The sequence below is a fragment of the Sorex fumeus genome, unplaced genomic scaffold, assembly GCF_029834395.1.
Source record: "Sorex fumeus unplaced genomic scaffold, SorFum_2.1 ptg000009l, whole genome shotgun sequence".
In the NCBI taxonomy this organism is placed as follows: domain Eukaryota; kingdom Metazoa; phylum Chordata; class Mammalia; order Eulipotyphla; family Soricidae; genus Sorex; species Sorex fumeus.
The window spans coordinates 25,164,965-25,180,430 of record NW_026606066.1 but is presented as its reverse complement, the minus strand read 5'-3'; positions in this window follow the sequence as shown (position 1 = coordinate 25,180,430).

Genomic DNA, 15,466 nt, shown 5'->3' with positions numbered 1-15,466 from the left:
TTTATGGCTCCAGTGGAATGTTGATGACAAGAGCCATCTGAAAATAAGATGTCCTGTGCCAAAACAGAGATTCTCACAGTGCATTTCTGTATACACTTTTAACCTTTATGAGATATACCCTATAGGAAGATAAAACAGCAAAATCCTTGTTTCATAACCTGGAGAGCACCATTCCTAGGAAATTCTCACCCTGCTGCCTCAGAATTATTACTCTTTTCAGGTGTTTATTTTTTAATAGGATTATAACGTTGGTGATTGTTTTTCTTGTCAAGCTTACTGAGTGAAAGTCACCTCCTCTAAAACTAGACTGAAATCTGAAACAAATATTTCAGCTTTCTTAGAGATAGAGTCTATTATTCCAAAATTCTTCTGGTGAGACCAAGGTCTAATTAGTCAATAAATAAACTGATTTCTTTTTTGTTTGCTTTTTAAAAATTAATTTTTAATGTAGACAAAAGCAGCAACTGTTGAACAGTTCTAGAGTTGAAATTGATTAGATAACAAGGCTCCAGTATTAAAATCAATACACTTATATATATATATATATATATATATATATATATATATCACTGTCACTGTCACTGTCCTCCCATTGTTCACTGATTTGATTTGCTCAAGTGAGCCCAGCAGCATTGTGAGACTTGTTACTGTGTTTGGCATATCAAATATGTCACTGGTAGCTTGCCAGGCTTTGCCATGTGGATATAGCACTGTATATATAGCACTGTCCTCCCGTGGTTCATCGATTTGCTCCAGCGGGCAACAATACACTTAAAAATTTTAAAAAATTTAATGTGAAAATTATATTTCCCATGAGGTTAAGTCCTCGTCTAAGGATTTTCTAAGCTGCTCATTGCTAGTATAGCCTTCTGTGTTATTGCTTTGCTTGTTGAATTTATTCAGTTTCTATGTTCCTTTCCCATCTGATTTGGTGTGCTAGGACTAAAATGTCAGTATTGAGGAATTCAAAGGTATTACTTGCTACAGAAACTTCAGGATCTGTGGTCTGGGCTAATTAGCTGACATGGGGATTGCTGTAGAAGGTGAGTATGGCTGCCGGGCTTCCAGAAGTATGAGACTGCCCACCCCCACTCTGAAGGAGACCTCATAGTTCCAGCCTGAGCACTGTTGTGCCTGAAATTTTTCAAAGCTTGATGTCTCTGCAGAGAGTATTGCTTGGTGTCTCTGCAGAGAGTATTCGTGATGCAGTGGAGTTGAGTCATTGGCATGGCTGCAAGGGTGGGGAGTGGGGGTGACTTCCAGGGCTTTAGCATTTGGGTACTCATCCTGCGTCCCTCCAGAGGGTACCTCAGAGTTCTCATCCAGGTACATCAGTGTGTCCATGAATCTCAGCTGCTTGGCTTGCATCTCCTTGAGGATTCAGCCATGAACTGGGAGAGCAGGGCTGGTGGGTGAGTCAACATGGGAGTGGTTGTGGGAGGTGGGCATGCTGCTGGGGCTTCTAGAAATATTGGCAAGGTGGTGAGGAAATCAATTTCTAACTTCTAACTTTGGGGGTCAAATTTACAAAGTACTTTCATATATGGAATCTCCTCAGTGAGAATTGTTCTGCACAGTGGGTAGGACATTTGCCTTGCATGGGGCTGGCCTGGGTTCAATTTCTCCATCCCTCTTGGAGAGCCCGGCAAGCTACCAAGAGTATCCTGCCCACACCACAGAGCCTGGCAAGCTCCCCGTGGCATATTCGATATGTCAAAAACAGTAACAACAAGTCTCACAATGAGAGACATTACTGGTGCCCACTTGAGCAAATTGATGAACAACGGGAGGACAGTGCTACAGTGCTATTGATTCCACACTTTGCAAACATTGAAATACTTTATTTTCAGTTCTGCTGAGCCATGGTTATCACCTGGTGGAGAGGAAAACAAATATCAATTCATCTTTAATGACTCACTTCCATTTCAGGGTGAAAGATGATTATCTGTCTCACTTGTGAAGAAGCCAGTGCCCCTCCACTTCTCACATACCCTTCCCTCTCTTGCCTCTATCTCCCTAATTCCCCCACTGTTCTAACAAAACACTGAGCTTACAGTACCCTAACTGTATCACTCCCTGTCATCTCCAACACCCCTCACCATCTCACTCTGTACCTCACTCTTACTCAGGGTTGGGGTCTTTCCTTCTCCCTGAAACTTTTCCCTAATTCCCAAAACTGGGTTAGGGTCATGACTTTCAATGCCTGACCCATGGACCAGTGTGAGTGTGTAGGGATTTCCTGCCTGTGCTCAATAAAGTTAATTATCTCTCAATGCATATTCCACCTGGATCCCATAGAGGTGCTATTATAAATATTGATATTTATATAAAGCACATGTTTAGCTGATAAATCCAGCAAATATTATTTGTATCATATATTAAATGGCTTGAAATTGAAATCAAGCCACTTATATAATGGTTTTTATTTCTACCCTTGCAGCCTGTGAAACAGTTCTCCCATCTTCCTTCATCTGTAGGACGCGAAGGTTGAAAGTTCCAGGTTAGGCATTTTCACCCTGCTCCCAGCTGCCCTTGCCTTCCCCTGTTTCACACCCCTTCATCGCCAACACCCCTCACCATCTTGTCAGATGATAGCACCTAAAACCATGTTGAGCAATGTCACTGCCATTCAATACCTGGTTTCTTAAATTTTAAACACTGTTCGAGGGTTTTGTGCTATACCCAGCAGAGTTGGGAGCAAGTCACAACCCCTTGCATGAGGATCTCTCCTGGCCATGCTCATACAAATCATTCAATGCTGGGGATCAATTCCAAGCCCCCCACATGCAAAGCTTATGCTCCAGCACTGAAGGAAGCTAATTTCCCAGGCAGTAACTTTTTCCTTTCTAGCAGTCTTATTTTAAAAATAATAATAATAATAAAGAGAAACAGATTAAATTCATTTTAATAGTAAATTTTCTTGAGCTTAAACTGTTCAATCCATTAGGGTTTCTATGTGCAGTCACTAGAACACTACTGAAAATGAGATCATTTGCCTGCTGTTTTCCCCAATAAGTCTTTGAACCACAGTGTATGTTACCTGACACATCTCTGGCTCAGCATTTTAGGCTCTTGGACGCTCCTGCTTCCCAAGGTTCCCATTCCAGACTCAGGTGTGGACTAGTATCCACACAAGTAGCACAGGCTCAGCCGTGCACTATGCTAAGCTCAAGGACAACCCATGTGAAGATCTCAGTGCACTGCGACTACGGTAGCATCTCTCATAGGCTGGGGAGACTAAGTAAAATTTATTTCTCAGTGCTAGAAACTGGCAGTTTCTTATCCACATGCCGGTATATCCCATGTCTAGTGATGACCCGAATCCTGCCGACTTTTGGTTCATAATCATTTTCCTGTTGTGTATGTCCATGCTAAAGGGGTGAGAAAGGGCCAGAGAGATAGTATAGTGACTAAAGCACTTGCCTTACAAGCAGCTGATCCAGTTTCAACCCCCTATACCACATTTGGTTCCCCAGACCTTTCTGGGAGTGATCCCTGAGCAGAGAGCCAGGAATAAGCCCTGAATACCGCTGGGTGTGACTCAAGAACCACAACAATGAAAAGAGCTCATAAAGGTCTCTTTCATTAAAAATGTTCCTCCTATTCATGAGCTTCCAATGTCAAGAGCAAAGTACCCTCCTAGGCCTCACCCCCAAATGCCATGAAAGCTGGGATTAAGGTGGGCAAGTGACTTCTGAGCGGACACACACCCTCCATTTGGTCATGAGCAGAGTCTAGAAATGACTTCATGCCGCAGGGAGGGAGGCTGAGGGTCCATGTTGTGGCACAGACCAGTGTGCGTCAGGAACATAGGGAGCTAGGGGATACACAGGGGTTCAGCCAAGATTCTGCTTCAGTGAAATGATTGCAACAAAAAAGGCAATCAGATACTGGTTGAACACATTCCTCTTTCAAGCCTTACTCAAAACGACAGAAATACCAGTTCCATGGTGCAAATGAATGGGTCTCTCAGAATTTAGGGCCATACAATCCAACCTTCAGAGTAGCTAGAAACCAGAATGGACACAGCATCTCCAGGAAACTTTCTTGAAATGGATTAGCCTGAAACATTCTTTACCATGAGAGGCATGAAAGGTGACAGAGACTCAAGAGGAAGGACAAGTGGGGAATGATTAGAGTCCCACCCACTCTTTGTTTCAAAATTTCTAGTTTTTATCCTTAAGCTGATACTTATTTTAAAAAGCCTTTTAGAAATAGCCAAGGAATTTGCCAGAAAAAACAATGACATCAGTGGACAGCCCCTGAGAGGCAGCTTTCAGGAAAGCCTCAAGGACACTTGGGAAGGTGGCCTTGCCTCACTCAGAGAATGGATGGTCTATTTTTGTTCTGTCCTGCTGGAGAATTCTAGATGCCCAAATACGCAGACTACAAGAACTTTGCACAAGACAGCAGCTAAATCAACAGTTTCAGTTAGCATTGGAATCATCAAGAGGGCTGGGTAAAAATCCAAATTGGGACTGGCGAGATAGTATAAAGGTTAAGGCACTTACCTTGTAACTGACTGATTCCAGTTTCATACCCAGCACTGTATATGGTTTCCCAAGCACTACCAGGAATGATCCTGAACACAGAGCCAGGAGCAAGTCCTGAGCAGCATTGGGAGTGGCCCAAACATGTCTTGTCTCTCTTGGGTAGACACAGCAAAACTTTCATGATACTGGAGCCCAGGGAAGTGCTCTGTTGCTAAAGCACCTGCCTTGAAAGAATGAAACCTTGAGTTCAAACCCCAGTGCCACCCCCATGCACCTCCCACAAGTGCCTCAACAGAGTGTACTGTCTCCTGGCACAGAACCAGATGGCTGTGAGCACTGCAATGAAAAGTGTGAAAGGACTTTTTCCAGAAATAAGAACCCTACTAAGAATATGTGAGGGCACTACAACTGAGTGTGACTCGGTGGTGATGACTAGAGTCAGCAAGAAAGGAAGGCAAGGGGGAAATAATAAATGAAAGTTTGAAATAATTGTTTTTTTTTAAGAATTATTTTTTTTCAGGTTCTACCCTCAGAATATTAATTTATTCTGAGTCGATTCCTGAAACATGAATTATTTGAAATATATATATATTTTGTTTGGGGGCTACACCCAACTGTGCTCAATAATTACTCCTGGCTCTGTGCTCAGAGATCACTCCTGGTGGTACTCAAGGTGTGGTGCTAGGGATCTGAAGACTACATGCAAAACAAGTGTCTTACTGACTGTACTATCTTTTTGGCTCCATGGATCAATTCTTATATATATATTTTTTTATTGAATCACCGTAACACTTAAAAAGCTTTCATGTTTGAGTTTCAGTCATACAATGATCCAACACCCACCCCTCCACCAGTGCACATGTTCCACCACCAATGTCCCCAATACTATCCCCCCTTCTCACTCCTCCCCCAGCCTCTTTGGCAGACGATTTTCCCACACTCTCTCTCTACTTCTGGGCATTATGGTTTGCAATACAGTTACTGAGAGGCTATCACGTTTGGTTCTTATCTACTTTCAGCACACATCTCCCATCCCAAGTGATCCCTCCAACCATCATTGACTTAGTGATCCCTTCTCTATTCCAGCTGCCTTCTCCCCCAGCTCATAAGGCAGGCTTCCAACTGTGGAGCAATCTTCCTGCTCTTGTCTCTACTGTCCTTGGGTATCTGTCTCATATGAATCAGTTCTTTTCAGGCAGTGCATCCAGTGATTTTGATGGGGTCTTGCAGACTTAGAGACAAATTGTTACTGGGAAAATGAGGGAGGCAGAAGCTTCTCTGTATATAATCTGACTGTATATAATGCGACTGATTCTTACAGACCAGATCTGATTGATTATTATATAGTTGATCTGATTGGTTGTTTTAACCCATCAAGATAGATCAGTTCCTTGTTCTTTATTTACATAGGGGGTAACCACTCAGAACTGAAACAGCTAAGGGGCAGAGATAGGTAAAGTCATATGTAAACATGGGTCAGGAGCTGCTGGAATCGTCAGAGAGGTTGCTGCCCAGGACATAAAGCTGCAGATAGACTCTTGGGAACTGTAAACTAAGGAGCTGTAACACTGAAGCCATCTGGTGGTCGAACCGCTGTTCTTTCCCTGCCATTCTTGAGAACCCAGAAACTAGCTGTTTCAGCCTAAGACCACCCAGACCACCCTAGACAATGGAAGATTCTCTCATCTCTCTTGAGCAGACACCGCCAGCTTTGCCTTCTGGGCTGTAGTTGCAGAGGCACACAGGTCTCCCACCCAGGTGAGGGGGCAGGTGAGCAGATGAGAGACTGGGGCCTGGCTTGGCACTGACCCACACACCGGACCAAGCACACTCTCTGGATGGGGACGCTTCCTCTGTTGAGCCTTCTGCCCCAGTGTAGCTTCTTTGTCCTGACTCAAACAAAAGATTGCCATGTGCCAGTAACCTCCAGATGCTGCTTAAACTTCTTGGATGCAGTCTTCCCCAGAACCCAACATCTAGCACCCTCATTGTCTTTCAGTCTCTTTCTCTTTGTGCAGAGACAAAGGCCAGGGCCTCCAGCAAGGTGTGCACTCTGCACCTGAGCCACGTCCTGGCTCCCCAGTCATTGTTCCTGAGGGTGGAATCAGAGGGCTCAGCATTTCCCTGTACCCGTTTGAAGACATCCAGGCCTTTCCCCAACAAGTCCATTTCCCAGCAGAAGAAACTTAGTCAGGGTGGAAAGCTGCTGTGTTTGCCTGGGCAGCCCAGCACCTCGCTACAGCTCTCCTAAAGAGATCCAACCTCGCTGATCAGATTCTCGCTATTCCATGTAATTAATTCCCAGGGATACTGGGTTCCTCAAAACAGGGTTCATACTAGTCTCTAGGCAAAGAGGTTTTTCCCAAGGGAGTAAACTGTTAGGGGGTGCTAGATGCCCAAGTAACTGATCATTTTTAATTTTCTGATGGTTTTGTTGTTGTTGTTGCTGTTGTTGTTGTTTTGCTTGGAGTTGCTCATAAAACCAGAGATTGAACCTGGGCCTCTTGAAGGCATAGCATGAACTCCAGTCCATTGAGTCATCTCCAATTTGACATTATTTTCTCTCCCCTCTCTGCCATTCTTTCCAGCTTTTTCAGTTTATGAATGGGGTGAATACTTATGATACACTCTGCATTCCAGGACAACAGCCAATTTTCCCAGGCCCACAGTGACTCTCAGAAGCAACTTTGACTCCCCTGAATAGCCAGGAGGATGCAATGTCAGTAGGGGTAGACTGGAAACTTCAGCCCGATATAGCCTAGCTAATTGCTGCTGGACAGATAACAGGAAGCACAAAAGAATTGAGAGCCTTAAGAGAAAAGAAATCTGGAAGAAATTGACTAGTAAAAAGCAGCTGGAATATAAACCCAGTTTCATTTGGAGATGCTCTCCCTATCATGTCACGAAAATCAGCTGACCTAGGTCTTGGGCCACAGAGCCCTTTGAACAGCCATGGCCTAGCTAGAAAAAGATCACGATCACGATCATCCTGTTGTTCATCGATTTCTTTGAGCAGGCACCAATAACGTCTCCTTCTTCCTAGCTCTGAGATTTTAAAAGAGCCATTTCAATGCTCTTTCAGGATTAGGAGAAAGAGACCCATCATTGTTACTGGTATTTGGCATATTGAATACGACATGGGAAGTTTGCCAGACTCTGCCGTGCGGGCAGGATACTTTTGGTAGCCTGCCAGGTTCTCCAAAGGGAAATAAGATAATAAGATGTCGCGTGGCCACATTTGCGGCCGTGCGCTTCCGGGACCTGGGTTTTATAGTCTCTGCGTCTTGGCCGTTGATGGGACCAACCTGGCACTGGCGGCAGCTGGTGGGTGTGATGCCTACCTACTGGAAGGTGGAGGGTATAGGTGGAAAAGGCCCAGTCCCAATCCGAGTAGGCTTGGGGACCTCAGCCCCAGGATCCGCATGCCTGGGTTCCTCTGCCAGTTCTTTCATGCATGAGGCCCATCCGGACGTGTGGAGAGTGGTCCCAACATGGCCATGGCTAGCTTCAGAGGTCCTCAGCTTCTGGGGCTCTGCTCAGGGCGGGAGGGGGGAGGAAAGCTCAACTCTCCTCCCTTCAAGGGGTCCCAGTGAAGACAGCCAGGCACGGGGGCAGGAGACTCTGCACTGTTCTCCTCCAGAAGCTGGGTTTTATAGTCTCTGCGTCTTGGCTAGAAACCAACCACGACAATAATGTGAGGTCAGCAGCAAGAAAGGTAAAGACACAAAGGACTATGGGTGCATCCAGTAAGGAAGATAGTGGCAGATCACAGTTGTCCCTTGGGTGGAGAAAGGGAAGTACATGATAACAGCATGTGCACAGCAGAAAGGCCAAGGAGCATGCTCCGTGTGATGACTCACCAGCATCCCTGTCCTGCCAAAGCTTTGAAGGAGGGGAGCGGCCATAGATAAGGCCAGGAACACCTCAGATGGAAGTCAGCCATAACCTTTGATGCCTTGATAAAGTATCTGTTGTTTCTCTGTGAAGATTCATTGAAGAGGGTTTTTTTTTCCACTTTGTCCATTCTGCATACTTTATTTTGGATTGAGGCACCTTGATTTACAAATTTATTCACAGTTAAGTTTTAGGTATGCGATGTCTCAACACTAATCAGTTCCACTACCTTTGTCAAGATTCCTTCACCACTGTCCCAGTTTCTTCTTCCCAAATCCCAGGCTGATAGGCACAGTTTTTTATATTTTATTTTTTAATGAATCACCGTGAGGTACAGTTACAGACTTACAAACTTTCCTGCTCACATTTCAGTCATACAATGATCAAGTACCCATCCCTCCAGCAGTGCCCATTCTCCACCACCAATGTTCCCAGTATCCTCCCCCCACCCCCCTCCCCACCTCTGTGACAGGCACATTCCCTTGAAGAGTTTGTTTTTAAAGCAATGGAGCAACTGAGATCTAATTCATGGTTTTGTTTGCTTTCTTGTTTATTTCAATAAAAAGTCATTTGTATAGATGGCAACACCATTCAGACTCCCCCAGGACAGAAGAACCAACCTTCTTTCCACCAACTGCATCCCGACTCCAAGCCTTCTTTTCTCAAGAGCACTTCCTCCTAGTTTAGTGAGATTTTTATCAGCATATAGAAGGGGGTGGGGAGTGGACTGGGGATGAGGGTGGAGGGGATGAGGCGAGGCTGCAGTACATAACTGGATATGTTAGATACTTTACAGCCACTGGTGGGAAGGAGCAAGCTAAAAATCCAATGTATACTTTCTTACCAAGTTACTCCTGTGATGAGGAGTTGTTTCTAGGAGGGGGTATCTTTTCCCCATTTGTTCTAAAAGGTCCTATGGGGTCTCACGAAGAATGCACATGTCACACACACAATGAGTACATGCATTGGCACTCATTCACATACATTTTGTTCACATAGAAATATCGAATATAGTTATTTTGTTACCACCTCATTTTACAGGCATCACAAAGATCATTCCACATCAGCAAATGTGAATCCACTTAATTTTCTTTCATGGCTATTTTGCATTCTTTAGCACCTTAAGATCCTATGATTACAAGTGAATTTATCTCTGAAACCAAACCAAAGGAAACCAAAAGACCCTTCATCCATCATCAGCCTGTCACCCCTCCAGACAGCAGTAGGCTCCATCCTACAGCCACTTTCTCAGTGTAGCTCATCCTGCAGGGTCCACTTTCCAGTGCCCTGTACACTCTTTCCTCATGACCACAGATGTTCCAGTCTACATTGAATCTGATTCATCACAACACAACCAGATTTCATTACATATGAAATAGTTCTGCAGTAGGAAGGAGGATGGACTGATTGTTGTTCATATAATTAGGTTTACCTCTGGATATGGGAAAGAGGTCTATATTCTTTGACCATTACGAGGGAAAAGATGAAGAATTCTAGGGTAGCACACAGTCCTTATAAATTCCAGCACCCGATTGCTGTCCATCATTTTAGTAGCTCTTGAATTGTTCTTTAGTTTGTTTTCAATATCTTGCCACGATAAATAGAGTCATAGGTGATAGTCTCACACATACACATTTTGGCATGTACAAGGATAACTCTCAGATAAGTCCTGAAAGAGGAACTTTGAATCAAAAGGTGTCCATTTATTCTTGGAACTCTGAGAGCAGCCAGCACACTGCCCTTCAAAGAAGCTACTGGGATTCCTGCTCATTACATCCATGAGACTCTGCTCCCTTCCACACACTCATGCCTGCCTGTTGTCAACTTTCTTAGGCCAAAACTCTCAAAGTTCAATTTGACAATAGAGTTGTTGGTAGATAGCAGGGGAAGGAAGAGTGGAGGTGAAATAAGCAGTTTTTATGATTATAAGAATGAAAGGGACAGAACACAATACTGGACCAAGGGAGCTGCCTGGCATTTGAAAAGCAGAGGTAGCAGCATGCACTTGGAAAGGTGTGAAATTGTACCCCTAAAATATACACAATCTTGTAAACCAATTTTGTCTCAGTTAAAATCAAGAAGGACAAAAAAATAGAGGTGGGATAAAGATATACATGTTCTCAGAATGATGTGAAAAGGAAAATGTCATGATTTTGGTAAAGTTTTTTATATCTTTTGACTAGAAAAAAGAGAAGGAAGGAAGGAAGGGAGGAAGGGAAGAAGGAAGAGAGGAAGGGAGAGAGGGAATGAGGGAGGGAGGGGGGAGAGAGGGAGGGAAAGAAGAAAAGAAAGGAAAGAAAGAAAGGAAAGAAAGAGAGAGAAAGAAAGAAAGAAAGAAAGAAAGAAAGAAAGAAAGAAAGAAAGAAAGAGAAAGACTAAGCAGATTAAGACTTCTCCATTGTAAATTGAAAATTAGCACATAAAGTACCAACGTGCTATGCTCTTAACACAGACCCTACAGAGAGAATTTGAATTAAACGTGCTCAGTGTTCAAAACCAGAACAACATAGGAATGGGATGATGTTTTTTGAGAACACACATTAAAGTGACAATCTAAATGTACATTTTGTAAATGCTAAACAGTCTGCAGGATAAGAGACTATGACAACGATGGTCTTTTCAAAGCAGAATAAAGCTCTTAATCAAGAGAACTTCTGTTTAAGCAGTGAAAGCCTCTTCTCTCCAGGTCCTATCAGCAGGCGAATTCTCAGTTTTGACACTGAGCCTCCCAGCATACCATTATGATATCATTTGATATCATATCAAATGCTGGTAAAGTGGTATAGACTCAATCCCTGGTACATTTTACTGGTTTAAAAATTATATTCATGAAATCGGAGAGATAGAACAGTGGGCAGAGCATTTGCCCTGAACATAGCCCACTGGCGTTCTATCCCCAGCAACCTATATGGTTCTCCAGCCCCTTCAGGAGTGATCCCTGAGCACATAACCAGGAGTAAGTCCTGAGCATTGCTGGGTGTGGTTCCAAAACAAAATAAAAACAAAAATATATACTCTTGGTTATGAGTAACATCTCATAACAAAAAGTGTGATGTTCTTGGCTACTGAGGTGTATAAAACCCTCTTTACTGTTCACATTTCTCAGAAAGACTGACCACTTCTTTTTATTTTTTTTAAATTTTGTTTTGTAGCCACACCCAGCAGTACTCAGGGATTACTCCTGGTCTTGACTTAGGGATCATATATGGGAGTGCTTGGGGGACCACATGTGGTGCTGGGAAATGAAATGGGGTAGGATTAATATGTGGAAATTGCCTTAACTTTTGTGTCATATTTTCAGCTCTGAAAGAATATCCTTGCAGGGTACAGGGATTAGGAAAATAAAATATTTTCTTCTGAACCCCTGAAATCATCCAATGCTGCTTTTCTCATGACTTGCCCCAAGAATTTCAAGTCTTTTTTCTCCTCTAAGATGGTTAAAAGAGAAAACAAAAATGAGAACATTTTGGAGAGGGTTACAGAAAAAGAATAAGAATGAAAGCATGTTTCTAGGTGGTTTAACAGACCCTTGGGAAGTAGGGTCCATTAAATCAGGTGAGGTGTCAGATGGAGTAGGTGCTGTCTCCCCGCCTTTTCCAGATGGAATCCGGCGACCATGAGCTTCTACAAGCATGGGTCCATTATGTGGGTACCAGGAATATTCTTCCTAACTGCATGGCCGCATAAGCGGTTGTGCAACATTTCCTGATATGCAAAGTGATCAATGGAAAGTAAATGATCTAGCGTTTGTCCCTGAAAGACAGGTTTGAATGGCGGTGGGAAAATCTGAGCAAAATATAATGCCCAACGGAAATGCAATTAGACTGTGCATTTAACTATGGTGCTATGCCGTCCGGGAAGGGGAAGGGTGTCTGTCCCTCTTCCTGTCTCTCCTTGCGTGGCGGCATGGTGGCCTCCATCTTTTAGATCCTAATGAACAGCCAGGTATGAGACTGCATTGATGAGGCACGGGAGGCCTCATGGGATGCTGGGTGGAATCGGCCCTGTTCCCCGCCATGACAATGTCCCGGGTTGCCACTCACAAATGCCTCCTCCAGCTCCTGAACAACCATGATCCCAGAGGCACTCAAACCAATCTCAGAACCCAGGGGCTTTGGGCAGTAGTCCCTGTAGGCTTATTACTAAAATATCAGAAATCCAAATTCGCATGGCCTCTATTGTGGCCACACAACATCATATGCTCTTCATAACCAGCAACAGAAAAAAAATTATCTAATGATGTCTTTTTGGCAGGTCTGAATGTTGGGGAAAATTCCAAATAATAATGTTGGGTCTTTTGTCGTAATATTGAATGTGATCAACATAGAGAGAGAGAGTAAAGTGGAAATCTCCCACACAGGCGGGTGGTGGTTGGGAGGGGGGGTATACTGGGGTTCTTGGTGGTGGAAAATGTGCACTGGGTGAAGGGACAAGTGTTTGATCATCATATGACCGACCGCGACTTAAACTGAAGGCTTTGTAACTGTTCTCATGGTGATTCAATAAATTTTTTTTAAAAAGAAAAGAAAAAAATCAGGTGCGGTGGGGTACTCTTTGGGGGTTGAAAGTCCAGTCAGATGATGCCGCCATGGGAGCAGTCCCTGGAGGAAGGACCTGGAAGCTTGCAGAGCTGTCAGTTGGAGCTGGAGAGGTCCAGGAGCATTGTGAAACCCCGTAGGTACTCACAGAGCCTCCTGGAGTTTGTCCATGGGCCAGGGCCTCATCTAGGACAGCCTACCAGCTCTGAGGCCACTTTCGCCAGCAAAGTGTCTGTCCTCACAGTCTGACCACACTTATTCTCTGGTCAGCAAAATCTTCCTGAGCGCCTGTCAGTCTTCTTCCTCAGTGTTCTTTATTTCCCATATAGTTAGTGTTTCTTTGCCAAGACGCAAATAAACCCAGAAGCCAAAGAATTCCCTTCTTCGCCCCCAAGACTGTTCAGGCCCTTTCTCGTAGGCTTGAGCCCACATCCAGGCCTGAGCACTCACCCATAAGGAACAAGTAATCCTCAAGGGAGGGAGGAAAAAGTTCCCCCTCGAGGACACACCACGGCCAAGCTAAAATGTCAACTCTGGGAAGTTGTATTCCTGGCCTGGCTACAAGACCCCTCCCCTGCTTCTCCTGCTGTCAAGGGAAGACCTTCCCAGTGACCCCTCCCAGGAGGACCCACCCACAGAGGCCCTGGCTCTTCCTCCCCACTTGCTTACTGCTATTGTCCCTACAAGAGAGGCTTCAGCATGAATACGATCCCTTAGTTCCCTCAGAACAATTTGTCTCTTGTCCACAGGAAGCACAATGCTGGCACCCAAAAAGACTCATGTCATTTAATTAAGGGAGAACGCGCCTCCCCCACCCCCCTTTTTTTTGGTTTTGGGTTTTAGGTCACACCTGGTGATGCTCAGGGGTTACTCCTGGCTTTGTTCACAGGAATCACTCCTGACAGGCTCAGAGGACCGTATGGGATGCCAGGGGATTGAACCCCAGGCAGCAGTGTGCAAGGCAATGTCCTACCCACTATAACCCACTTGGCCTCAGACGACGGCCTTTTATCATCCCCTAAAAACCAAGATGCAATTCTACAAAGAATCTGATATTTCTTCACTCAGATCACAAAAGGTGGCTGTTTCACATCCTAGGATGAGAAAAACATAGTGTTACTTCCAACTCTTGCAGTCTTCATGGAATCAAATTTTGAATTTGAATAAGCTCCTGTCCCCACTGTCATTTTCCCTCTTTCTTTTCACCCCCTTCCTTGTACCCCACACCTCACATCTCCATTCCCAGCTCTTTTAGCCTCCCCATGGTCCAGGACCATGTCCTGCATACACCTTCCTTGTGCAAAAGATAGCCTGAGTTCTTCATTAGATGTGACTTTCTTGTGTGCTCTATGAGAACCCGTTAAAGCACAATTCTGTTAGAGTCTGTGTCTATACATTTAAATTTTAAAAGTTTTTTTCCCCACTAAGGATAAGGGTGAGGTCTCACCAAAGAGTCAGATAGCTCCAGCACAAGCAAACAAATTTCTTTTCTCAGACACCACTTATAGGATCTGGAAGTCTTGGAAGAGTTCATGGTCCTCCCACAAAGTTCCAGTTCTGTCATGGAAGTGGTGGCTATCAGGCCAACCCCTATGAAGGGTCGAACTTGGCCCTGAGCTGTGAAAGGCGGGAACTGCCCTATCCTCTTAGCTCCCCTGCGCTCTAAGGTAAGTGGCAACTGAAGGGCTTCATGGGGCCCCACTGAATACCTTGTCTAACCATATGTTTTCCCTTTCCTTACAAAGCTGTTTCCTCCACAGGTTCATGAGGAAACCCCTGAGTAAACAGGGTGTGCTCTGGTTCTCAGGTTTCTCTGCGGTCTACCCTAGGGACACAACCCTGGGCTAAGCCCACTTCCAGTCCTCTTGCCAGCCCGCCTGCCAGTCACAACAGTTGTTTCTATGAAGTAGTTTCTTTCAACTACATTCACTTCAGTCTCTGAAGAAATTGTTTCTCTCAACAGCAAGGCAAAGGAAGTCTCTGAGGCAGATGTCTAGGAAGACCCTGAGTGCTGTGTCCCCCCGCCAGAAGTGGCCACCTGCTCCCCCAACCAAGACACAGAACAATGGCTCCAATCACGCCCAGGGAAGTCCAAGACTTCCAGGCTGGCTCAAGTTCAGCATCTGTGTAGTTCAAGGGCCTCGTCTGGTGTGAAGGGGGTGGGGTGGGGGGGCAGGAAGCTAGAAGTAGCTAGTATGTGAGACCTTAAAAGCACACTATGGCTATTATTCCCATTTTATAGGTGCAGAAATTAAGGTTCCGAGAACAATAGTTAAGAATTGGCAGGACTCAGTCTAGTGAAATTCTATTTTATAATCATTATGGTTGGAGCGATAGCACAGCAAGTAGGGCATTTGCATCTCACCCGCACGGCAAAGCCTGGCAAGCTCCCCGTGCCATATTCGATATGCCAAACACAGTAACAAGTGTCACAATGGAGACGTTACTGGGACCGCTTGAGCAAATCGATGAACAACGGGAGGACAGTGACAGTGACAGTGAATCATTATGCATTATCAATGGGTAGTTCTGGGGCATGTA